Below are 25,763 nucleotides of genomic sequence, written 5' to 3' on the forward strand. Positions count from 1 at the left end.
TCTATATATGTACGTATGCACTTACTATGTACACATACATATATGTATGTATATAAATATACGTATTTACATATGTGTGTATATGCGTGTGTCGGCATTTTGTATATGCATAAATTTATGCGTTCGAAATGCAATCAGTTTCCGAAAATGTGTCACATCTTAAAGGGAATTTATAAATGCTTTGGAAAATCAATTAATTCCGTTAGAAAGTGATTTCCACATATATAGGTATATATGTATGTATGTATGTATGTATTTATATTTTTTGAATCTAAAATTTAATATTTTCTGCAAAGACTTCTAGGCTCTTTCTTCAATTTTAATGTTTAAAAGTACTCAGTAAATGAAAGCAAATAAATAGTTCGAAGGTTGTCACATGCTTGACGATTTAAAGTAATAAGATGATCAGTTGAAGATATACTTAAATATTCGATAACCCTATTTCAGTTTTAAAATAAAGCTAATAGCAGAAAATTAATTTTTGTTGCGTGTTGCCACCTTTTTAAAATGTTTAATTTATAAATGGACAATATTATAAATAAAAATCTTGGTATGGATATCAAAGAACTTAAAAATATATACAGTAATAATGAAAATACTTTTGGAAAGGTGTTGCCATCTGTTTAGAATCTTTTTTTTAAAGAAATTTTAAAATACGTAAAATGTGAGTATTAAATTAAGACATTTTCCCGTGTAAAATACCTGTCTAAGTGAGTTGCCACCTTTTTGAAAGTGTTAAATTACAAAATAGATGGTATAAACAAACAATTTAATTTAAACATCAAAGTGAAGAGCTTAAAGACTTACTGCCGAAAATATTTTTTTAAGACTGTTGCCACCAGTTTTAATTACATTTAAAAAATCGGAAACGAAATATATACTTCAATATGGCCATCAATGTGAAGAGGTTAGAGAAAGTTGTACATTTTTTTGCGATAAAGTTACCAACTTCAATAAAAATTTTAATTTAAAATAAAAAAATCGTTATGATATACTTGTATTAACAAATTATTACAATATGGGTGTCAAAATAATATGGTTTTGAAGGTGTACAGTTAATACGATTTTTGAGAAGTATTGCCACCTGTTTCAAAGTCTTTATTTAATTAAATTGCTAACATAAATAAAATATCACATGAACATGACAGCACGTTCTTGGAAATATTTGTAACAAGATAAGCAGGTTTTGTGCCGCACTTCGAAATGATTTGTTAGGGTCAGTACAGTTATTATTTATGAATAGTTTCATGAAGACAAAATAGGTTAGAAGTATTTTTCGGATTTTTGACGATAGGAAAAAAAAAATTAATCAAGGAATGTATGTCTATCTTCCATATACTTTGAATAAATAATGAAATTAAGTTGGATCCTCAAAATTTTGTAATTTAAAAAAAAAACTAGTTCAACGCTATTACATAACGGATTTTTTTCAAAATCAAGTTTTTTAAAACTGTAGAGCTCTCATGGAGTGCGTGAGATTCACTGGAAGAGAAAAATAGTTAGATTTCAGAGTTCTCAAGGGCGTTTGCCTCGCTGTTAGCGTTGCCATATCTGACGGGATTGCTTCTAAGGTAACAATATTAATTTTTATGAATAAAACCAGTTTTTGATAAAATTGAAAAGTCATTTTATTTTTTTTAAATCGTATCGTATTTTTATACCCTGTATAGGGTAAAGCTGCCATACAAACGGAACTAACGGAATCAAGTGTTTGTATGGAAAACTTTTTCATAATTGATCTTTACCCAATTTGACATGGGTTATTATCCAAGGCAGCGGTGAAATTAAAGAAATTGTTTATACAAACCGATCAATCAAAGTTCCTGTTAGGAATTTTTTTATAATTTTAAAATTTTTATTTTTATTTTGAAAATTAAATAGTTTTTCATAAATGTTTTTTTAATCTTTATTTTTTTTACTTTTTATAATTGAATATTTTCAATATTATTTCTATTTGATTATATTTTTTTTAATCCCTGAAAGCAATTTCTGCACTTTAAAATAAAGTTGTGCAATTAATTATGATTTAAAAATATATATGAATATACATAAGTATGAATAGTAATTTATAGTTTGTCATTTCAATCACACAATTGCAACAATTGCTGCTCTCACTGCTTATTTTCCAACCAAATTTCATATTTGCTCGCACTCTTTCCATGTAAATAAACAATTTGCATAAGTATTTATCTTGATGTTCGATATATTTGTGCTCTATAAAATTACATAATTGCATGACTTCATAGCGCATTAGGATTTATGCAAATGTATTTTCCAAAAATAACTGTTTACGCGTAAATGCATTTACTTTGTTTTCAATATTTGAATTATGCGTAGCTTCAATATCGTGTCTGTTGACAATATTTGTCAGTGGCGGCGTGTATATTGACATGATCTGCTTAAATATGACTACTAATTTAAGTTGTATGAATAATAATTGAGTTGCCACAAATGTATTAAGCCACGCTGTGGTGGAAAATTGTAATCTGGTTAAAGTTTATTATATATATTTAATGAATTTTCGTCTGCGAACTTTGAAAAACTTCGTAAACATATTTATGAGTTATAGTTGCATGTGAAGGGTGTTTGATTAATGTATTTACATGTTATTTTCAGCTTTTACCGCTTTATTTCGCAGTATTAATTAACATTGTGGTAATGCCTTGCTTCTGGGGCGACAGGGCGTATGAGTAATGTGTGGCTTAGTGCAATGGAAATAATGTGTTTTTACATTACTGTATATGCTTACACGTATGTATGAATGTGAGGAAGCTGTATTCTAAATTTATATAAGTTATGTGCGTGACTACAGAGGGGTGAGGTATAGTATCGAAATCTAATTAGAGCATTATTTGCTTTCTTTCTTCTCGCAGTTACTGTTGAGTTCTCAGGTAATACACTTAAGGGGTTAGGTCAGAAACGGATTTAAAAAAAAAAAAAAACTAGAAACGCGCCTAGACACGATATTCGTTTGGTTTCCTGCTCCAATCTTAATTTTTTCTGTCAAAAATTGAACTTTATTTTTTAAGGTTTCCATTTTGCGAAAAATGAATGTACTTATAAATCTAAAAGCGGACATACTTTATTAGCAAGGATTAAGATCTTCAATTTTATTTGGTTTCGAATACCACGAGCTTCTGGAATCACAGTTGCCCAGTTGTGATAACCAGATCTTTCTCCTGATTTTGAACAGTCAGTTTGTATGGCAGCTATATGCTATAATGGTCCGATATCACCGATTTCGCCACAGGAGAAGCTTCGTGGGGAAAAAAGGATGTGTGCAAAATTTTAGATCGATGTCTCCCAACCTGAGGGACTTGTTCGCGTATATACACATGCAGAGACGGACGGACAAAAATTGCAAAACTGTTTTCTTGTTCTTAGAATAGCTAATAGAAAATTTTCTATGAAATTCCATCTTCATTTACATATCTCACGTAACAAATTTGCATAATTCTTAATGTTATCTGGGAATTTGGAATTTCCCGTGGTTTCTGGCTTGCTTTCTACATATCCGACTCTTTTCAATGTATTGTAAAAAAAAATATACCACTGTAAATTGCTAATCTCAACGTGCACTCAATGAGATAACCACAAAAACATGACAACAAAACAACCGTTATTTGCTGTTAATGCATGTATATACTCGTATATAAATATATTACGTATATATATATATATATACATATGTATGTGTGCCTGTGGCGCACCTAACTGCTGTTTGCTGACCACAGCTACCAGCAACAGCTGTCTTACACACGCAAACGTACAGTCGCTTGTGTGCTCAAATTTATGTGGTAAGGTGTCCATCACTGAGCTTTGAGCTTTGCTGTCCATTTAGTTGAATACGATTAGTTGTTGCTGCACGAAAGAACAGACGAGTGATGCATTGAAGCTGAACTGTCTTGCAAGTGAAGCGACGGGCTATTTAGTGAGACAGAAAGGAAGAGAAGAGGAAGGCAGGAAGGAAAGAAGGAGAGCTCAAGGTCCACAATGTTCGTCCATTGAATTTGTATGTACAATGTGTATGTACATACATATGTATGTTGTATAACTACATGTGTGTTTGATAATATAGAATCATGCGCTGATGTGAGTGTTCAGCTGATGCTGGCGAATTACACTGTCCTGCTTACTTATGCAGATCTCTAGCCTCAAAGGCTGTTCAACTGCCTGAGCGTGTGCAAACACGTGTGCTGGCAACGGACTTGATAGGAGCGTTCATATGCATCATTAGCTTCATTTAATAGAAAAGCGGCTTCATTTGGCGTTTGGCAGTATGGGTGGCTAAGCTGTGATGTTGTTGTAGCCTGGGCCTTAAACAGGGTGCGGGTGCTAACTGCGTTTTCCCAAGTGCTAGTGGCGTTTGCTTGGCGATACTTAGGCTTTCAGAGCACTTAGACAGCGAACTAATGCTGATGCTACTTAAGCTTTGTGCTTCTTCTGTATATGTGTCTATGTATGGACATTAAGGTGTTGCGACAAAAATATATTATTAAACTTTTTTAAATAGTTTTTCTAATATTGAGTTTTATGGTCAAAAATGGTTAACAATGTTATAGCGCTGCCACCTGTTTTAAAATTTTAATTAAAACAAACGCTGTGACATAAAAATTTTATTTTTTTTTATTTTCATATGTATATTCAAATTTATCAAATTAAAGTTAGTTTATGGTTGAATATATTTTTCACAAAGAGTTGCCACCTTTTTAAAATGATTAGTAAATTTAAAATAAAATTTTCAACAAATTTATTAAACTAAAGTGACTAAGTTTACGGCTGAAAATATTTTTTATAAAGAGTTGCCACCTTTTTAAAATGCTTAGTAAATTCGCAAAAATATAAAGAAACGATTAAAGACAGATATTATATTTAAGTACGCTTGCAGTAAAAAAGAGTATTAAGCAGTGTTACTACCTATTAAAATGACCTAAGCAATATAAATATTTAATTTAAAAAACTTTAACATAGTTATCCAAAAGAATTGCTTTAATGAATGCTTATAATAGAAATATCTTCTAAGCAAGGTTGCCACAGTTTTTAAATATTTATGAAACATAAGGAGGGTCTTGATTATCGGTCTTAAGCTGAAGATGTTAAAAAAATTTTGCTATATTATAAAATAGTTGCTGAAGAGGGTTGCCACTTATTCAAATATTAAAAAAGTTGTAAGACAAAGAAACATTCAACCATAATGAAACAAACTGAAAATGTCTAAGAATAGTTGAAAATATTTTCTGAATACGGTTGCCAGCTCTTATTTTTATTAGTAGTAAGCTAAATACAAGTAGGTTTAAAGAAGTTTGCCATTTATGGTGGTGGTGAATAAAGTTCGATTTTTTATTAATATACGAAAACAATATATGTCTTTATTTTTTCGAGATAGTCTGACAGAGTTTGTAAATTATATAAATCTATAAAATTCCGGGGAAAAATTAGCACAATTTTTTTTTTTTTTATTGAAAAGTAGTTGCACCCTAATATCTATATACTTATCCGTATTTAAAGCCAATCTGAGTGCATTAAAAAGTTTAGCTAAATTGCTCAGACCAAATTGCATAGTTTCATTAGTACAAATTGAAGGTTATGTGCGCTACTTCGACTTCCACAAATCCACAAACATTATTTTCCAATTTCCAACATTGCGCCCCGAGACAAAACCGTCAAAAAGTGTGCTAAAACTGACAATTTCAACCAACTGTTCGCTTTTAATGTGAAATAAAAAACGCAAAATTGGAAAAATTGCAAAAGAATTGCAAAGCTTATGGCCGCAGGCGCTTTGCCAACTTTTTGCCATAATCGACAGAGACAAAGCAAAGCTGGAAAAAGTATAAAATAAAAATAAAAAGTAAATAGAAAATGTCCAGAACTTTTTAGTACAAACTTCTTGCAGCGCAACTTTCATTCCTTCACTGCTACGCTGGTCATTTCAGTAAATAAGGGGACAACAACTTTTGCCACATAATTTTTATTTACATTTCGCATTGGCACACACCAAGTAAGAGAGAGGGAGAGAGAGAGAGAAATGTTCGAAAAGTGTAAAGTAAAAGAAAGTTTTGTAATCAATTGCGAAAAGTAGCTGGAGCGGTAAATTTTATGGCGATGAAGAGTTATTTGAAAATTACGGTATCATCATTGATATAAATATAATCAACTCATTGTAAGTTATTTATCGAAATAATTGCGTAAAAAAAAGTTTGTGCATTTTTTATAATTAGTGACTTGGTGGAAGTGATATGAGAATTGAGTGTTGCATTGTTGATTGATTATTTCTAGAAGTAGATTATTGAAATTTGTACCATGAATGAGGTTGACGGTTCTCGAGTTTGAGTTTTGAGTTTATTTGCCGAAAGGTGGTCGGCTAAAAAAAAATTAAAATAATTTGGCTACGTAGTCTACTTTTGGACGATGTTATGGAAAATTTTCAAAAAATTATATATAACGGATTCTCTACGTATTCTCCATCAAACAACTAGATTTACCAAAATGTTGTCATAGCAAGCGAGCAACTTATAATTTATTGTATGTATCTATGTATATCTCAAAATTTCAAGACTAAAACTTGTTATGTCTAAAGTTTTCGTAATTATTCAAAATTGTTTCTTCTAACCATTAAAATCCCGAAAATTCGGGGCTAAAAATTGTCATTCTGCATGACCTGAAATTTTGGAAAAAACTAACGGTCAGCTGTTATACCACAAAAATATCGCTATAAATGATCCAGTACCGAAGCGTTTGGAGAGGAAATATAAATATATACCACTACTGCGGAAAATGAAAAAAATTAACAAATTTATATCCACAATCCCGTATTTTTAGGACTCAAAATTGTATTATCTAAATTTTTGAAGTTAATCGTAAACTATATATTTTTTTACAGCTGGAAAATCTGTATTGTTTTAAACGACTCTTTCCCGAAATTTCGAGACTCGAAACTGCAAAACTGAAAGATCAAACTATTGAGAAGAATTTTAGAATTTCTACACAGATTGTTAAATTATAAAAAAATATGTAAAATGCATCCCCAATACCGATATTTCAGGATTAAGCATTTTAATTTTAGCGGATCTAAATATTCTGATATATATTATATAATATTCTGAAATATGAAATTCAGCTTTTACTACTGAAAAATTAAAAATGTGACTGAATGATTCAATACCATCGAAAGAAAATTTATCTTTTCTACTACCGGAAAAAATTGATTTCTACACAAATGATAAAATTTTCGGTACTAAAAATTCTAATATTTAAATTTGTCAAAAATAATCGTTAATTATATTTTTCTTTATACGATTCGATTCCGAAATTTGCGGACTCGAAATTGCAATGTAGATCTAACTTTTGAGAAGAATATTAGAATATCTACACAGATTGTTAAACCATAAAAAAAAATAAATAAATCTTCACTCTCAATCCCGAAATTTCGGTATTAAACATTTCAATTCTGGTGAGTTTAAACACTTTGATAGTATAAAATTCAGCTGTTACAGCACTGAAAAATCAAAAATATTACTATAAATGATTTAATATCGAAAGTTTTGGGTAGAAAAACAATACTTTACACTATTGGCAAAAGAGATTAATTTCTAGGCAAACCCGGAATTTAAAATTCGAATGCTTAAATTTATCAAAAATAAGCCTTAGCTATTTTTTTCTACCTATTGACTCAATCCCTGGTAACAGAGTTGTAAATTGACATGCTTCTCATTAAATCAAAAACAAAACCACTTTCACTTCACTTTTTACTGCTGGGAATTGGCGTTTAACTTCAAATGCCCCTTAAAAGTTACCTCGTCTTTTTGGATTCCTAGAAGTAACTAACGGCTTGTGTACAAATGCTTTGTAATCTAAAAACATGGTATAAGGTAAATAGAGCAGCTTAAACCATTCCTTTTATTAATTAGTACAATGCAAATAAGTAAAGGGCTTTTGGGCTTTACTGTAAGAGAGAGGTTTAGTATGCCTCTCTTTTACAGTAAAGCCGCAAGACATAATTATAAATAGAAGTATATAAATATAAAAGGAACCAATTTGTTTTCTATAAGTAAGGTTTAATTAAAATTCACACACCTTTCAATTCAATTAATTCATGGCTTGTTTTTGTTGTTGAAGAAAATTTTACATTTTGCTATGGTGGGAAAGCAAAAAAGTGTCACAAAACCATGGTGACTATGTTCACCAGTCAAATTTCCTCAAAAATTTAAGTTCAATTTTACTATCGTTCCAACTACATTGAAGAACACATAATACTCCTGCCAAAAAATATGCAAGAAAAATATCGTAAAATCTCAAGTACTGTAATAAAATGCGTGTAACCGATTTCTTATGTAAAGGCTTGCACTCAAATGTCCTTGACGGCAACTCATGACTACGAAGAAAATTTTACATATTTGCATATTATATTTACTTTGCATTTCGGCACAGCTTCCAACAGTTTTCGAATATTTCCTTGAATTATGCGAAGCTTGCAAAAATAAAATAAATTGTAACTCATACGCCATGGCGTCTCACACAAAATATTTGAGGAAGCGCAACAATTTTGGTTGGAATAAATTTATATGCAAGTTTCTCTCTTGTATGTATGTATATTTGTATTTGCGCGTGTATTTCCTCACTTTTTCAAGCAGTTCAACGCATAATACTCGTAATTCCGTTATGTTTATTTTGTTTTATTTTTAACATTTTGTAGTGATTACAACGATTACTGCTGTGCTCTTGCGGCTGCGAAAGTTATACCGTCTCCATGACACTGCTTTTGTGCGGGATATTTTTAAGTCGTTCATGCAAATAATTTTTAGTGCAATATTTTGGTTTTTCAATCAAGGAGAAGAAGAAGAAGTAAGTTCATTGAATTGAGGATGGGATTAAAATGGCTAACTTGAACTAACCATAATCTTCTTGATTTGACAAGTATCTAACACAAAGATGTATTTAAATAATGTTCTCTACATTTGTAAAGATCAAACTGCTCGGATGACTATAACATATAGCTGTCATAAAACTGTTTTTTGAGTTACCAGATTTTTGCTTTATAGCTCAAGCAGCTAAGGGTAGTAAATTTCGTCAAAGTATTTATTATTTTGAATAAAAAGTTGCTATTGAAAATGTTCAACAACGTTTGGTTATAATTTATAGCTGTCATATATCCGATTGCTCAGGTAGGACACTTTTCGTTATAACTACTCAAATTCAGCAACTAGGAGCAGAACATTTTGTTATAACATTTATTTTCAAGATTTAAATATTGATATTGAAAGTCATTAAGATCGGTTGACTATGACATATAGCTGCCATATAACTGATTGCTCGGATATTAGACTTTTGCAGTATAACTCTTTCATTTAGACAGCTAAACCCACACAATTTCATAATAACATTTATTATCAAGAATAAACTCTTGACAGTGAAAATCATCGAAATCGGTTGATTACAATATATAGCTGTCTAACAACTGATTGTTCAGATATGACACTTTTTCGTTATAACTTTTGAAATTAAGCAGCTAAGAACTTGTTTTTGAAAATTTTGTTATTTCTTTTATTATAAATAATAAAATGTTCGTACTGAAAATCATAGAAATCGGTTGACTATAACATATAGCTGGCTTACAACTGATTGCTCATATATGATAGTTTTGTAGCATAACTCCTTCAATTTAGCAGCTAAGAGCAAAAAATTTCATAAATGTATTTATTATGAAACTTAAAAATTCGATTAAAAAAAATAACAAAATTAGTTGACTATAATATTATATATACTTGTAGCTGTCATACAAATACTTCATGATAATTTCCCTTCCTACACCGAAAATGTTTTAATACTTGTTTTTAAGCCTGTAAGGCATAACAAGCAATTTACTGTTATTGTTGTTGTTCTTATTTGTACAATAGTAATTTTGTTGTTGTTGTTGTTGTACAATAATTACTAAAAGTAAATTAATAAGTAATATAGTCTTAATTCCAGCTTATTGGTAATTCAAAAGCAGCCAAAGTAAATTATATGTGTATATGTATATATGTATGTATATGTATTTCCACTAGAAATTCAGTAATAAGCAGCGCTGTTTTATTCTGCATTAAATTCCTTTGTGCCTGCGCCTCGGTTGCTTGCGGTTAATATATTTATTGTTATATAAGTTTGTGCGCGTTTGTAGTTCGACAACTAGATTTCAATATAACAGAGAACTATATATATATGCACCATATATGGTATTACTAAATGATGCTTCGGAAGTAACGAAGTGTCAAGAAAGGGCACAATCAATTTCAATTTGCGCGCATTACATGCCAAACGCAGTGTCAACGCGAGTCACGAGTATGACAGAGTGTGTGTGTGTGTGTTTATCTGTATGTATATATATGTGTGTATAGGTATCTGTCCCAAAAATATATGCCTTTGTAAACACCTTCGTTGTGGTTATAAATTGTCTCGGCAAATTCCTTTGCTGGTTTTTGGGTTAAAGACATAAACGGGAATTTGAAACTGCCATATGACTTAGCATACTTTTAGGAGATAAAACATGCTACAACAAACAAGTAAGCATACGCTGATAAAAAAAGCAGCAAGCCACATCTCCGCCAAATCCACCAACCGCAACCAGCGAATGACTGACAGCACGTGTGTGCGTCTCACGCTGCGAAAGGTGTGTCTGTGCTGACAAGCGCCGCCGGGCATGCGGCAGCTCACTGACACTCTTGACAAATACACGACACATGAGGCACGAAAAGATCTCGAAAATTAGCTATGGAATTTATTATGCAAGAGATATGTATATACACATAAGTATTATATAACTATACATTTGTGGCGTTAGATTTTTTGCGACAATTTGTTTTGTTGTAGTTCTGGGTAAATGAAGATGAGGAAAAGCCTTTGACATGCCCGCTGCAGACGAAAAAGATATTTTACGCTTCGTTACGACGATTTACAAATTATCCTAAGCAGACTCAGGTATTTGGCAAACTCGCTCGTAAGCCGTCTGGGCGTGTGTCTTTCTTCTGTAAGATAAACTCATATACAAGTGTATTTATTTATCCACTCCATTTATCATCGAGCACGCATTTTCTCTGAATTTTTTTTTTCTACTTTAAGTATATCGAAATATGTCCTTTTTATGTCGCCAAATGCCTTCGCCTGAGCCACATGCTTATGTTTTAATAATGACAAGTTGATAGTCAATTGGGTGGTAAGCTTAAGTGGGGTTTCTAACGAAGTTATTATTAAAATTGTCTGGTATTTATTTTAGTAGTAAATGTAACAATTTATCCTTAATAATATAACTAGCAATAGAAAGAGTATTCCTCTTTAAGTGTCTACAACTTTATCATTTTATATACTGCGTGAAAAGTTCACGTATTATAAAATTGAACTTGTGAAACACCCCGCCCACATGTATGCTTCAAAGTGTGAAATTTGAAAATAAAATGTTTAACATCTAAAAACATGCTTTTGAACTTAGAAGTGTTTTGTACTTCATTCACCACTAAAAAGAACTGGACCGCCTAAAAATATTTATATATCAAGTCAGCATTAATCTGGTTTCTCTGTAATTTAATTTGATGATAACTATAGGCATTTATTGATGGGTAAGCAATTACAATTACTGACAATTAAAAAGGTGAAACGATTAACAAATTCTTAGCTTAACATAAATGAGTTTGAGGACCCAGAAATAAATAGACTTTCATTTCAAGATGATAATTTATTTGTTTTTTTATTTGCGATAAAAAAGAGAGTAGATTTCAAATTATTGAATCATGGATAAAAAACTCCCTCATAATATTAAAAACTCTCTCTATTTCCTTAAGTAAAAAAATTTTCAGCAATTTTCATACATCTGGTTGATACCATAGAATCAGGCACTTTGTAAAATTGGAAAACTTAATTTATGTTTCTTTGATGTGCAACTTGGTATTGAATTATAGGATTGAACAAAATGCAAAATGAATCGTAAAAATAGTTTCAAATCGACTCGACTTTTTGTTCCTTTAATATAAAATAAATTTTAAAGCGACATCTGGCGATTTTTTTCACACAAGCCGTCATACTATACGAGGTATGCTCACGAAATAACGGAAATTTTCGTTTTTTGATAAACATACTTGTCAAACTCGATTTTTGGGATAGCCTTTAGCTTTTTCAGCGACATTTATCTTGTAAAGCCACTGCCTTTTGAGACTTCTTTTATTTTTGCAAACAGGAAAAATTGACACGACATGCCTGGCGAATATGAAGGCGTTACAACGTTATTGTTCTCTGGCCAAGAATCGACGAACCAATTTTTTTATCCATTTTTTTCAACAAACGAAAATCGATCGGGATCATAAAAACACGTCTAACCTTAACGGCTTGTAACATACAGACAAAGTAAGCAATGAATGCAGCTGAAAGTGTTATCGTACTTCCGGGACATTGTATTAATATAATTAAAACTATTTGACTATTGGACTTTCCAAACCCGCGAAATTTTAAAAATTCTGTTACATTCTGAACTTTCTGATTTAAAAATAAATTCGTTTTACGTTATCGGGTTCGAAAGAAGTGTAGAAAGATTGTCCGCATCGTGTTCAAAAAGTTGATATGTATGTATGTATATATTGCAAGTATATTCGTTCAGTCGTAGAAGCCATTAATTCGTTGCAATGTTACCTATACCTATATATACCTCTAAACTACCCGTCAAAGAAAAACGTTATTAAGTGTAATAGGATAAATTTCATAAAATATTTGTAGCAAATATTTAATTCAGTTTGGTTTACATTCTCTTTATTCTCACTACCTTTATATATTAAATAAATATTGCTGTTATTAAAAATCTGTCTACTCTATTTCTTTTCAGTGCAATTCACAGCGATTTCGTTTAGTGCATCGAAAATACTTTAAAGACACCAACTGTCCAAAAATATGTACTTTTTGAGCTCTTTGAGCCAACTGAACCGAAAATATTTCAATCAGAGAGAGTCAAAGGCGCAAGGACTTGTAGACCGAAAGTCGTTATTGAACGCAAATAAACAGATATGCCAAAAGAAAAATATTAAAAATGTATACCAAACAAATTTGAGCAAAATAATGAATAAGAAATGAAAATCAAAGAAAAATAGCAAAACCTGCAGGTATTTGAGATGAATTTTTATGCACGTGTGTGTGAGTAAATAAATAAAGTCAGAAAAATGTTTGCGAGTAAATCCTGCACCAAATACTTTGAAGTGAAAGGGCGTGTAAAGAAAGAACCGTTAAACAAATATGAACGAAAATTAAAGTAAATAAATGTACAAATATATAGCTGCCAGGCAGACAGAAAATCGAAATTTTTTATGAAAATTTCGCAGTGAAATTTCAACAAAATCACCATGAAGTTATAAATGATAATTAACGGTTAAACGTTTAAAGGGAAAAAATGTTGACTTAAATATATATGATTTTATGTATTTAAATGCACAAGCTTGCATTTTGTGCAATTCATCAGATATATGTGAGATTAAAGCAGTGTGTGAGATGAAGTCGTAATATTTTCATAAAATCTTCGAAATACAATAACAAATAAACATCAACAAACTTAAAGGATATTGGTTTCACGATTTGTAAATGTGTGCGAGATGGAAAGAGTGTCAAGGTCACTGCTTGAAGGTTGAAAAGTTTTTCTGAGTGAAGGTGAAAAAGTATAAAGAAATGAAAAAAATGGAAAGATAATAATGAAATGCAAAGAAAAAATGTTGAAATTTGTAAAGTGAAATTAAAAGCGGTAAATAAAAATATAATATAATATGTTAAAAATATGCGGAAGTGAAATATTTGTAAGCTGATAAAATATCAAAAAATGTGTGGAAAATAGAAAAAGTGTGTGGAAATGTTAAATTAAAAAAGTAAAAAAGGTAAAAAAGCGAAAAAAAAAATATTTAAAATAAAATAGGTGAAAATAAAAAATTTTGTTTTGAAAAAGCAAAGTATATGAGTAAATTCAAAAAAGTGAAAATAAAAATGTAAATAAATGAGAAAGTGAAATACAAAAAAGAAAACAGTGAAATTAATTTATCAATAATAGCACAAAGTTTGAAGTTTGAGTGAAAAAATAAAAAAGAAAATGTGAAAATGAAGCAATAAAAATCTGAAATTGAAATAAAAAGCAAAAGCAAAAAATAACGTAAACAATTAAAATATAAAATAATATTACATTAAATAAAATGGAAAATTATATTATATAACATAAAATAAAATAAAATAACATAAAATAAAAGTGAAATGAAATAAACTTAACTTAAAATTAAAAGGAAAAAATAAATAACTAAATAATTTAAAGATTAAAATAAAAACAAAGTGAACAAAAAAAAAAAAATAAAAATAAAATAGTATAACCTAAAATAGAATAAAAAATAAATTAAGATAAAATTGAATAAAGTAAAAAATAATGAAGTAACAATAAAGTATATAAAATAGTATAAAATAAAAATAAAATAATAAATGAAAAAATTAAGTTAAATATAATAAAATAAAATAATAATATGAAATAAAAAAATAAAATTAAATATAATTCATTTAAAATAAACTAGCAAGATTAAAGGAATAAATACCTAAATTAATTAAAATACTGAAATAAATTAAAATAAATTTAAGTAAAGATTTTTTTAAAATTAAAATAAGTAAATAAAAAATTAAATAAAATAAAATTAAATTAATAAATTAAACAAAAATAAAATTTAATTAAATAAGTCGCAGTAAAAGTAGGCAAGGTGTGAGAATATGTGCAAATTTTTTGTGTTAAATAAAAAAGGTATATATGAAATGAAAATCTAATATGATAGAAAAGAAAGAAAATAGCAGAGCATAATTTGCGGAAGTGAAGAGCTATGAAATTTAAAAATATTAACACAATAAATATTAAAAAGTAGTAAATAAAAATATCACAATTTTTTTAATTAAAAAAAGTATTTCATTATAAAAGTAATAGAAAATTAAAACACCAAATAATAGCAGAAATAGCGTATAACAATCAAAAGTGTTTTGTAAAATGTACACAGTTTGACACCGAGAACTAAAAATGCTTGACACCGTCACGTCGTACGTTTCCCTAGTGAAAAGTTAAGTGCTTGATATTGTGTTGCGTAAGACAGCTGCTGCTCGGTTTAAGTATCCTGACATAACATTGAGAGCTATATCATTGCTAACAACAATGACAAATTGCAGCACAAAATAATACTAAAAACTGTTGAACTTTTGTTATGAACACGAACATGAAATTGAGATTCCGCTTCCAAATAAAGGTGAGTGTGCAGATGATAAGTACATACATATACATATGTACTGGCAGAAAATAATATGAAGTATAATACCTATATCAAACATGTGACAGCAGGAAAAACCACCCTATTGTGTTGAAGAAAATCTTCTAATTTCGTTGAAAAGCACGAAGTGAGTTTTTATTTATCTCTACTAATGTGACTTTCATAGTGTTTAAAGAATGATGACGTAGACATTAATTGTAGAGTATTTTGACAACCTTGTTAGAAGAGTAGTTTTTCAGAGAGGTGAAAGTGAATTTTGACCGTTAAAGAGTTACGTTTGTCAGTGATAATCTTACTGCTCACGATTTAAAATTAAAAAAAATATACATATTTAATTTTTTTAATGAAAAAGTCTTTTTAAAATTAAAAAGTATTTTTTTTTTATTGAAAAAGTTTTTTTTTTTATGAAAAATTCTTTTTGAAATGAAAAAGTTATTAAATAGGACTCGTTATATAAAATAATACTCAGACTGGTAGTAACTATTATACTTCTTCGATCTCAAAATGTATATTTTTAAGCTCAGAAAATCACTGTCCACCCTAAATGTAGGCAACATTATATTTTGTATATACCAAGTAAACTAAGCAATCATTTGACAAATTTATAGTTATAACTAATATGACTTAGAAAAAATACTATGTGTTCGCACATTTTTTGGTATTTACTTATTCTTCCTTTTATGTTTCCTCTGATTAAATTATATATATAATATATTGATATATTATAGATATTATCCCATGCTGCTCTTGATTATACAGAAACCGATGGGCTGTAAAAAAATCCTTTCTAACAGGCTATGAAGTTTTACTACAGCTAGTGTGAAATTAAAATAAAAATTGATTGTTTTCTTTAAATTATATAACATATGTATGCTCTTTCAAAAATGAAATACTAATATTTTGATATCTCAAATAGCTTTTGCTTATGAACCTTTTAAAGCTCAGTTCAATCAACTTTATCAGCTTATCTATAAATACGTTTTTCTCAAACTTTCATTTTTCAAATTTGCCTCAGTTTCTGAGATATCGGTTTGAAATTTTCCACACGCCCATTTCTCACTAAGACGCTGCAAATTTGTCGGAACCAATATATCATATAGCTGTTATACCAACTGAACAATCAAAATAAAGTCATAGCTTTAATCTTCGAGAAAATTGTTTAGATCGGACTACTATAACATCTAGCTACAATATAAACTGAGCTTTCGAACTCAAGTCCTTACATAGAAAACTGTTTTATTTGTCAAGATATATTCATGCAATTTGGCACACATTTATATCCAACACATCGCCGGAATACCCGAAGAAATTGTATATATCAGATTAGTATCGCATATAGCAGCCATACAAACTGAACTCCCTGTAAGGAAACTTTTTTATTTGACAAGATATATTCATGAAATTTGGCCTTGATTATTATCCCAGGCAGCACTATAATCTTCGAAGAAATTTTTGAGATCGGACTAATATAGTATGTAGCTGCCATACAAATTGACCGATCCAACTCAAGTTCTTGTATAGAAAACTCTTTTGTTTGACTAGATTTGATTAATTAATTTTGTCGTAAACATTTGACATTTTTCTGTAACATGTTTGCTTGTTATTTTTTTATTTTAATAAAATTTTAAATTTAAATAATAAATGTTTGAGTCATAAAAAACAAAATACACAATTATTCACCGTAACACAATTAAGCATTTACACTTGAGTATTAAATTGTTTTTGGTTGCATTGCTGTTTCTTTGCTTTACCACGAATTATTAATTCAATTATTTTTAGCGCAATAAATTTTTATTTGAAATGTAGTTAAATTTTAGTCATGCGAAAAAGCTTTACCGTTGTCCAATATTTTTTACATTTTAGTTAAAATAAATAAAAAATAAATATTATTATTTTAGTTAATCGCATGATAAATGCGCTACGCTTCCGCAGTGTGTAGTGAGCGTTCTGTTGATTTGTTGGTTGGACGCACTTCATTGGTTCAGGCATACAGACAGACATATTTTCGAGCGTTGATTTCTTCGATTTTTTAAGTGTATATATGTTTGCATGTATATATGTGTGTGGGTGTGTTTTTATGTGCGCATATCCTTTGTTTCGATTTACACAGCCTTTCAGACTTTTGGAGCGCTTATAAATATTCAATATGCTCCAGCATGTCGGTGTGTGTTTGTGTGTCTGAAAACTCGTATACATATTTGTGACTTTCCGGTGATGATCCCGTTACTACCATTGTCATGTTATTATCAATTCAATTGGTTATGTAAATGTGTGCAATAACAAAAAAATTATTTCTCTGTATTGGTGTGTGTGTCTTCATTGTACGCGCATATGTAACATTGCAGGGCTTACAGCTGACGCTATTGAAATATTTATACGAATTCAATTTGATTAATATTGAATCTTTCATTTCCCAATAATATGCAATGGTCGGTTTTGTGGAAAACCGCTGGAAAAAATTGGAAAATAGTAGGAGAACGGACGAAAAAAATTGCAAAAACTTTTCTTGTATAAAAATAATAAAATTTCAGTTAAAAGATATTTAAAAAATTATTAAATAAAAAATTTTTTTGCATCACTTACTGCAAGTTATTCAAATTACATTTGCTACTAGACTGTTACTTGTTATTTTTTTATGTTTTTTTTTTTCATTTTTGTTTTTAATTTGTACACATCAAGTTTAAATTTGCAATTCACTTTGTTATCTTTGATAAATTGTCATTGATATACGAGCAGTGATGGCTGAATTGCTTGTCAGGTGTGCTTTGCACACACACACAATTTCATTAAACATGCAGTTTTTATAGCGACAAAATATATAGGTACATATGTATGTATTGTATATCTGAACATTTCCGATTGTTTCTGTGAGCAATAATTGAAATTAAAAAAAATAAAACTATCACCTTTTGCCCTAAAATATTGCTTAATTAAAAAATGTGGTTTAAAGTTTTTGTTTATTTTTTATTAAATGGCTTTTGCTGTTTTTTTTTTATATGGATATTTTTAATTTTAAAAATTATTTGAAATTTTTTTGAACTATTTTAGTTTTTGTATTTTTTTTTAATAATCATGTCCAAATTTTGTTGAAAGTATTTTTAATTTTGCTATAATTTTATAAATGTTTTAAAATTATTTCTTTTTAATTTTTGCTGGTTATTGTATTTTGAAATTTTAAAAATTATCTTCTTTTAATCAACGATTACTTTTGCAAATTTTTTATATATAAAAATTACATGTTCCCATATTATTTTATATATTTTAGTTCAGAAGTATTTAGTTTTGAAAATATCTCCTCTTATTTTTTTTAAATTTAATTTTGAAAAAAATATACCAATTTAAAAATGTTTCTTTTAATATTTCTAAGTATTTTTTATATTTTAAAAGTTTTAATTTATTAAATTATATTTTTAAATTGTTTTATATTAAATTATTTTAATTTGAATTTTTAGTAAATTTTTAAAAATATTTCTTTTAATTATACGAGTACAACATTAATTTCCTACACTACACTAAAAAGAGTGACTGTTATTTAAAAAAAATAAGTATGATTAAATATTACATATTTTATTCCAATGTCAATCTTTCTAATTTGTGCGAAATTTAATTTAATTTTACTTTTTAAATAGAAGCAATTTTTTTTATATACATAAATAACACATGCGTCCCACTCACTTAAACGGATTGAAGCATGTCAATAATAAGCACTTGAAATGTGTTTGTAAAGTGGCAAGCCTGTCGCATTTACACATGTATTACATGTATGCAAATACTTGCAAATCCATTAGCTTGACACGCCATTTCACCTTTGACATATTTCTCATTTGTCGGATGACAAATTAAATTTTGTACTTTAAAAATCTCATTTTGAAAATGAATTCCACTTTGACTTTCAGATTATTTGTTAATGAAGGTGTTTACAGTTCAAGTGTGATAATTGAGTTTGGAAATTAATTGATTGTTTTTAAGGGGCACACCTACTGTGAATTTTTGCATATTTCGATAGTTTATACCTTAAAAAATAACAAATCGACACCTCAACCCCTTTGAGTTACAGCCAGTTAAAGGGTAACCTCACAGTGCAATACGGTTCACTAGTTTATTTTTAAACGCTTTTTTCACAAAACAGTAATTTGCTGCAGTAATATCTTGAAGACAAATATCCCATCATCATTAAACTTTTTCTGCTTGTTCTGTATATAATTCTACAAAGTGCAATGACTCATCGGTTTTCCCATTTCGCCAGCCCAAAAACGACTAAAATTTGGTATAAAATTCAACTTAAAAAAAACACACCGCCATTTTGCCAATTTTTATTTATGAATTTTTTTTAACGTAGATATTGTACGGAGAATATTTTCTAGATTAATAAAAGAAAAATTTTATTTTAATGTTTTATTCACGGAGGAGGCCGGAGCTGCATCAGTGTAGAATATGTTTTTAGCGCCGTCAGAGATGTCATATAACTTAAAAATTTTTAATTTTTTTTTCAAAAAGTTCACTGTGTATTCCAGCAACATGTAAAATATACCCTGAACATTTCATAACAATCGATAAAGAAGGAGTGCTGTAAGGAAATATATATATTAATATGAGAGATTGTAGATAATTTGTACGAGTGCATAAGTTCATACAAATTGCATATAAGTTAATTTTAAAAATTGGTTGAGAATTGCAAATGAAAAGTTTTCCACTCTTAAAAAGTATTACTAAATCCCTATACATCTGTATATACAGATGCATACGCGATATTTCGAGCTTTTCGCTTTAGTTAGGTCAGTGTTTCTTTAGTTCATAAAAATTACATATCTATGTATTAAATTAATTTTATAAACTGGTAGAGAATTACAAATGAAAAGTTCAGATGAATGAAATAAGCAGTTTGAACTGTGATTTTTTATAAAATAGTATTATAACACTTATTTTTTTCACAATTATTTTGTTCATTTTCAAATAATATACATGATAAAATTTTTACATCAAAACAGAAATTTTTGTTAAGTTCTTTACTTTAATTTGAAGTAGATATTCTAAAAGATCTAGTTTAAAACATTCTTCCAAATTTGATTCTGATTAAACAATTCAAAATTTTTTCTTATTGTACAAATCAATTTTAGTCTCGGCTACGTAGACTCCCTGTCTTAGAGGAAAGTTGTACTTAAAGTCGTTTTACGGTAAAAAACTTGGTGAGGTTGCAAATAACTGATAATTTCATTTCATTTCATTTGAGGTTTACTTTCTCAGGAAGTTTAATTTCAAACTACTTGACTTTTGTTCAACTCAAACGTTGGTGGGCAAGATAAACATTGGTAAGTTCTGTGAGGTAGTTAATACAAGCTTTGGTCTTCAGGAGCTAAATAGTGCTTAACAGTAAAGACGCCTTAACGTGGAATTTTCATGAAACAACTGTATGAATTGCTTGAGACCTTGACCACTAATTTAATAAAATCCAAGATGCTCTTCATGCTTACAAGGCTCAACATTGTCTACCGAAATCAGTCCTTTTTTATTTATTAATTTAACTTGTATTTTTTTGTAACTATTTTCTAAACACAAAGCTACCTTTCATCTATCATATCGAAGACACCACTGCGTATACGTGACACATTTTAATTGGGCTTTTTCTGCTTGAACTCTCACCTCGCATTAAACTGTTTGTCACAACCAAGAAAACAAGCATATGGAGGAGAAAACAATTGCCAGGGCTCCAAGCACCTGATAATTAGTGTATTTATTTTAGCCTCCATTACTTATAAACGAGTGACACGAGCTATTATTTATTAGCTCGACAAGCTTTAAGTCTCGTGTGGCAGACGCAAGGTGGAGGACGAATAGGTAGCAGACATCCACGCAACTTGATTTCTTTCTTATAAAAAAAATAAAAATCATAGTCAAGCTTTCTGGATCGCTCTTTTTGTCTGTATGTATGTCTACGCCACGTTGAACTTTGTCCTTTGTAATAAAAATAAGCACAAATAGCCAATAATTAAGTTTTTTTCAACTACTAAGAGGGCAACGTTGCCAGCATATTGCAACTTTTTTCGAAAAATGTGCATGCTCGGTATTGTAACGTTATTGCCGCAAATAGAAATTATGAAGTAAATTGATTGTTGTGAATGTAATGTAATTAATAAGGCGATAATGCGATTTGTGGCTGGTTGAGTGAGTGCGTTTGGGGAAAACGATGGTTGCAGTGGCATGTGGCAGGTGGCGTATGTTGCGAACAAGTATAGTTATAATTAGTTCAAGTGCAAATTAGGGGGCAATAATAAGATTTTCTTCACTGCGTTAGTGTGTGCATTTGAAGGTCAAATGAAATGCAATATGGAATTATAATTGAATGAAATCGAGATCTTCCGTATTGCAATAAATGCAGTAAGTTAACAGATGTGGCATGAAATGAAATATTGAAAAAGTAAAACTAAAAATATTAGTAATAGGAAACATTTTGTTAAAATAAAAAAAAAATAAAAATTCTTAAATTAATCATATTTATTTATATACATATATAAATTGAATAATTTAACACTTAAATCGCTTTGTCGAACCATTAATTTGATATTTTTTGAATTGTGAATTAAGAAACTATGAAAAAGTAAATTCTTTTATATAGTATATTTTTTATTTAACGCACTCTAGACTAACTTTTTAGTTAGTTGAAATAAAAATTTGCTTAAATTCGGGGAGATATTATTATGAATCTCAAACCAAATTATCAAAAATCGAATGATTGCTGTAGCATAGGATTATGCGCCCAAAAGTATGTAAGAGCAGCATTAGAAATAGCCAACATTTCGGAGCAAAAGATACATCATAAATCAGCAGCCGCTTAAAAAGTTATAGTTCAGGTTTTAAATTTTTTGAAAATGATAAGAGGCGCAATAGCAGGCTATAGTTACTCTTAGTTCCTGTAAAACTAAGCTTAAGTTGCAAAGTTCAATCGCTTTTGAGATGTTGTGGATAGCGGTATACTTTAAAATTTCACAGCGGTTTGAAGAAATATACCAGTAAAGATGTGTTCAGGATAAAATGAAGATTTTTTAAACCGCAATAAAATTCTACAACATTAACATTAATGAAATTTCTTTATGTTAAAATTACACACTGAATTTATATATTTCCTGGTGAGGGTTTAGACTATTAAAAAATTAAATGTAACGATCTCAGCTATAGCCTACATTTAGGCGGAAAACTAAATACCGTAAATTGGATTTATTTACTACTATTGGTTGCTGTATCTCCCTTTGCTGTTTTAAAATCTTCAGTATTTACTTTTTTAAATTCTTTTATATGTACTAACAGAGAGGGTAGTAGTAAATGCTCCGTAATACTTGTATTATATATTATATATATTAGCAATCGCTACCCAAAATGTCTCCAAGGCTAGAGTAATCGTTACATATTTTGGTGGTTTGAATGTCGATAGTGTTAGAGGTCCACTAAGAGTCTTATAATAGGTGATCCATATCCAGATTCCCTACTTTATTAAATCAAAAAGCACAACAAATTCCATGGCTCTACGTCTTAGATGGTCCATCAGTTGAGTCCAATTTTCGATGACTCACTAAACTTAAGCGCAAGGTAAATTTCTTGGGTTCTATTGAATTGGGTTGGAATTGAGCTTAGTGTTGAGATAAGAGCGTGCTGTCTAAGCGTATTTTGCCTGTCCGTCTCATTCGAATTTAACTTCAATCTGTGTAATTTCACTCAACGTCACAAAATCGAAATATAAAAATTTAAGTATATGTATGTATACATGTGTGTAGATCTATGTAAGTTCATATGTATGATATATTCACACACATTCATTTACTTTTCATTTCCCTTGCGAATTTATTGGTTTTTGTCTTCGACGCAATAAAACTCTCTCTTGTCAAACGTGTGTGTTGTTTGTTCTCATTGTTTCAGTTCGTCGTATTTTCCCAGTCGCAGTCGCTTTCAGCTCGCATTAGACCAGCCAAGCGTGTGCGCTGCTAGTTGTTTTCAGCTGTCAATCACTGCAAATTAAATCGAATTAAGTCGAGTATGTCTGCCGATAATTGATTGCCATAGTTGGGTATTGAGTTTTAGTTAATTGTTGTACAAAAATCATTGCTCATACAAATGAGTTTTTGAAAAAGAAGTAGTTATAAAATGTAGGCCAGATAATAATGAAATATCATATTTTGATTAAGACATTATAAAATCAAGAAGGATATACATATGTGGAATGTAGAAGGAGTTCTACAGTAAGAAAAAAATCAGAATTTAGCAGAAAATTCTACCTATGATGCCAAGTAATAGTAAGAATTATATGTAATTCTGAAACACAATGCCATAAAAAGATTCGAGATCTGCACACAGGTTATGAAGTTATAGGGGAATATGCAACTTTATGCCTTAATGGTGGTAAATATACGGCATGTTTTGTAAATAAAAGAGTTTTTAGATCTTTTCGGTTTGATGTTGGAACCAGTCATTGGGATACTTTTTGGCTGATGATACATAATTTCTTTATGTTATTCATGTGCTATGAAAAGAGAGGATATAGAATTTACCCACTTAGAAAGACTTAGATAGACTTAGAGAGATTCCTGTTTCCTCACTTCTAAAATAAATTGTCAAAGTAATGCATTTTTTCAAGGCTTTAGACTAGCCTTACCCTAATGATATTTTTTAATAGATGTTTCACTTAGAGAAAAGTGTTATTTTTTTGGAAAAGAGTTATTTTCAAACAATAATGTGTCTAATTGTGATATATTCTGCCTTTTATTTACATTACTAAAAAATATTAACACTTAAGTGGTGAGTAGTGGGTCTTTGAGAGCCGGTATGATTAAAATGATAAATTCTCTTATAAACGAATGGTTAAAATATTGTGTATGGAAGCAAATAATTTTTAAATGTCATTATATGTATATCAGGAATCTTTGTCAATGCTTTTAAATATTCTCTTTTAATTAAAAAATAGAAAAATAATATATATTTGGACACCCTGAACAGTGCAGATTACGTAGGAAAGAAGGAACCGTCGGAGATCCTATAAAATGACTATATAAATGATCAGCGTGACGAGCTGAGTCGATTTAACATATTTTTTTAACATTTATTTTTATTTATTAGAACATATTTCATTGAACATAAAACTATTGCAGTCGACTTGAATATTTAAAACAAATGCTTATAAATGCTCGAAAGTAATTTTTAAGGAACTTTTTAAAGTTCAGCACAAATAAAAACAAAATAAGCTGAGAAGTCGAAATAACTTCAAGTGATTTGTAAACATCTTGCGAATGTGCAGGTTGCAGGTAAAATTTCAATCAAATTTAATCATCATATAATTTATTTTAATTAAAAAGCTTTTCGTCCGACTTGCTCATTATCTTTTTATTATGACTTTTTCTCGAATCCAATTCTGCAGCTGAATACACAATTTTCATTAATAATTCGCCAGATAAAGGGCAACCGTGTAACATATATATGTACTTACAATATATACTACTACATAAATTTTACAGTTAATTAACAACTTATACAAACATGATTGGTTGCATGCCACATTACAGCCACATTTCTTTCGCTCAATATGACGTCATGGTAATTTGTTTATACGAGTACATTTACTTGGCAGCGGTCATTTTGTATGTGTGTAGGTGTATATTTGTGTAAGAAAAATCATGCATTGCCATTGAATTAAAATGCAGTGCTTCCTAGAAGTAAATTGCTTATGTAGCCATGTATTTTTTTCCGTTCAACTCGTTACTATGCTCTGCATTTCCTGTTCGTTATGCTACACCTACACATGCGCAAGCGTCCGCAGTGACCCTTTATAACCGCATGTTGAAATAACAAAGGCTAGTTACAAGAATGAAGTCGCAAATGATGCATCGTTGCAGTGTATGCCTCATTGCAAATATATACGCAACTGTATGTGTGTGTATAAAGTTTCGACGACGTTCAGTCGTAATATCATTGACGCACAATTGCATTTCCACAATACCGTTATGACTACTGTCATATGCGTACGCTTGCCACAGTGGCTGGCACGCGCTTCCAAGGGTCCATATTGTCTGCCATTCTCGTGCTTTTTGCAATTTTCCAGTTGTTATGCTGTTGTTGTGCAATTCTCAGTGGTTCTTTGTTGTGTTGCTATTTCTGTACTTCCTTTTCCCTTTGCGTAAGTTGATGGCGTTGTTCGCTTGATCAGTTTCAGTTGTTAGTGGCCAATTTGATTCTATTCCTTCAACTTTCATTCTACATAATTGCCATTTACAAGGTCCACGTTTTAGCCTTAAACTTCTATTACTTCGATGTCAAAGCGATTTTAGTGTTCAGTACTTATTAAGTATCTTGGTTAAATCTAGGGAAGGCTAGACTCTTTATATTTGCGCAAATCTTTTAGCAGTTCAATAAAATCTGTGAGCTTAACCCACTTAAAGTCCATGCTAAATGCTACTATATGTTGTTGTTAGCGCTACAGAGTCTGCTCCTATGTTTCGAATT

The 25,763-nt window shown here is 29.8% G+C and overlaps 1 protein-coding gene and 1 long non-coding RNA gene across 3 annotated transcripts in view; one reads left to right on the plus strand and one right to left on the minus strand.

Moving 5' to 3' along the window:
* The window catches only part of LOC106619164 (mucin-22), a 379,015-nt gene that overhangs the window by 30,985 nt on the left and 322,267 nt on the right, over positions 1–25,763 (minus strand). The gene's annotated exons all lie outside the window — the stretch shown is intronic.
* LOC138857220 (uncharacterized) overlaps positions 14,667–25,763 on the plus strand; it is a 161,334-nt gene continuing 150,237 nt past the window's right edge. Inside the window, exon 1 of the long non-coding RNA XR_011396273.1 lies at positions 14,667–15,260. This is a non-coding gene — a long non-coding RNA (uncharacterized lncRNA). The remainder of the gene's footprint in view (positions 15,261–25,763) is intronic.

The sequence above is a fragment of the Bactrocera oleae genome, chromosome 4 (assembly GCF_042242935.1).
Source record: "Bactrocera oleae isolate idBacOlea1 chromosome 4, idBacOlea1, whole genome shotgun sequence".
Classification (NCBI taxonomy): domain Eukaryota; kingdom Metazoa; phylum Arthropoda; class Insecta; order Diptera; family Tephritidae; genus Bactrocera; species Bactrocera oleae.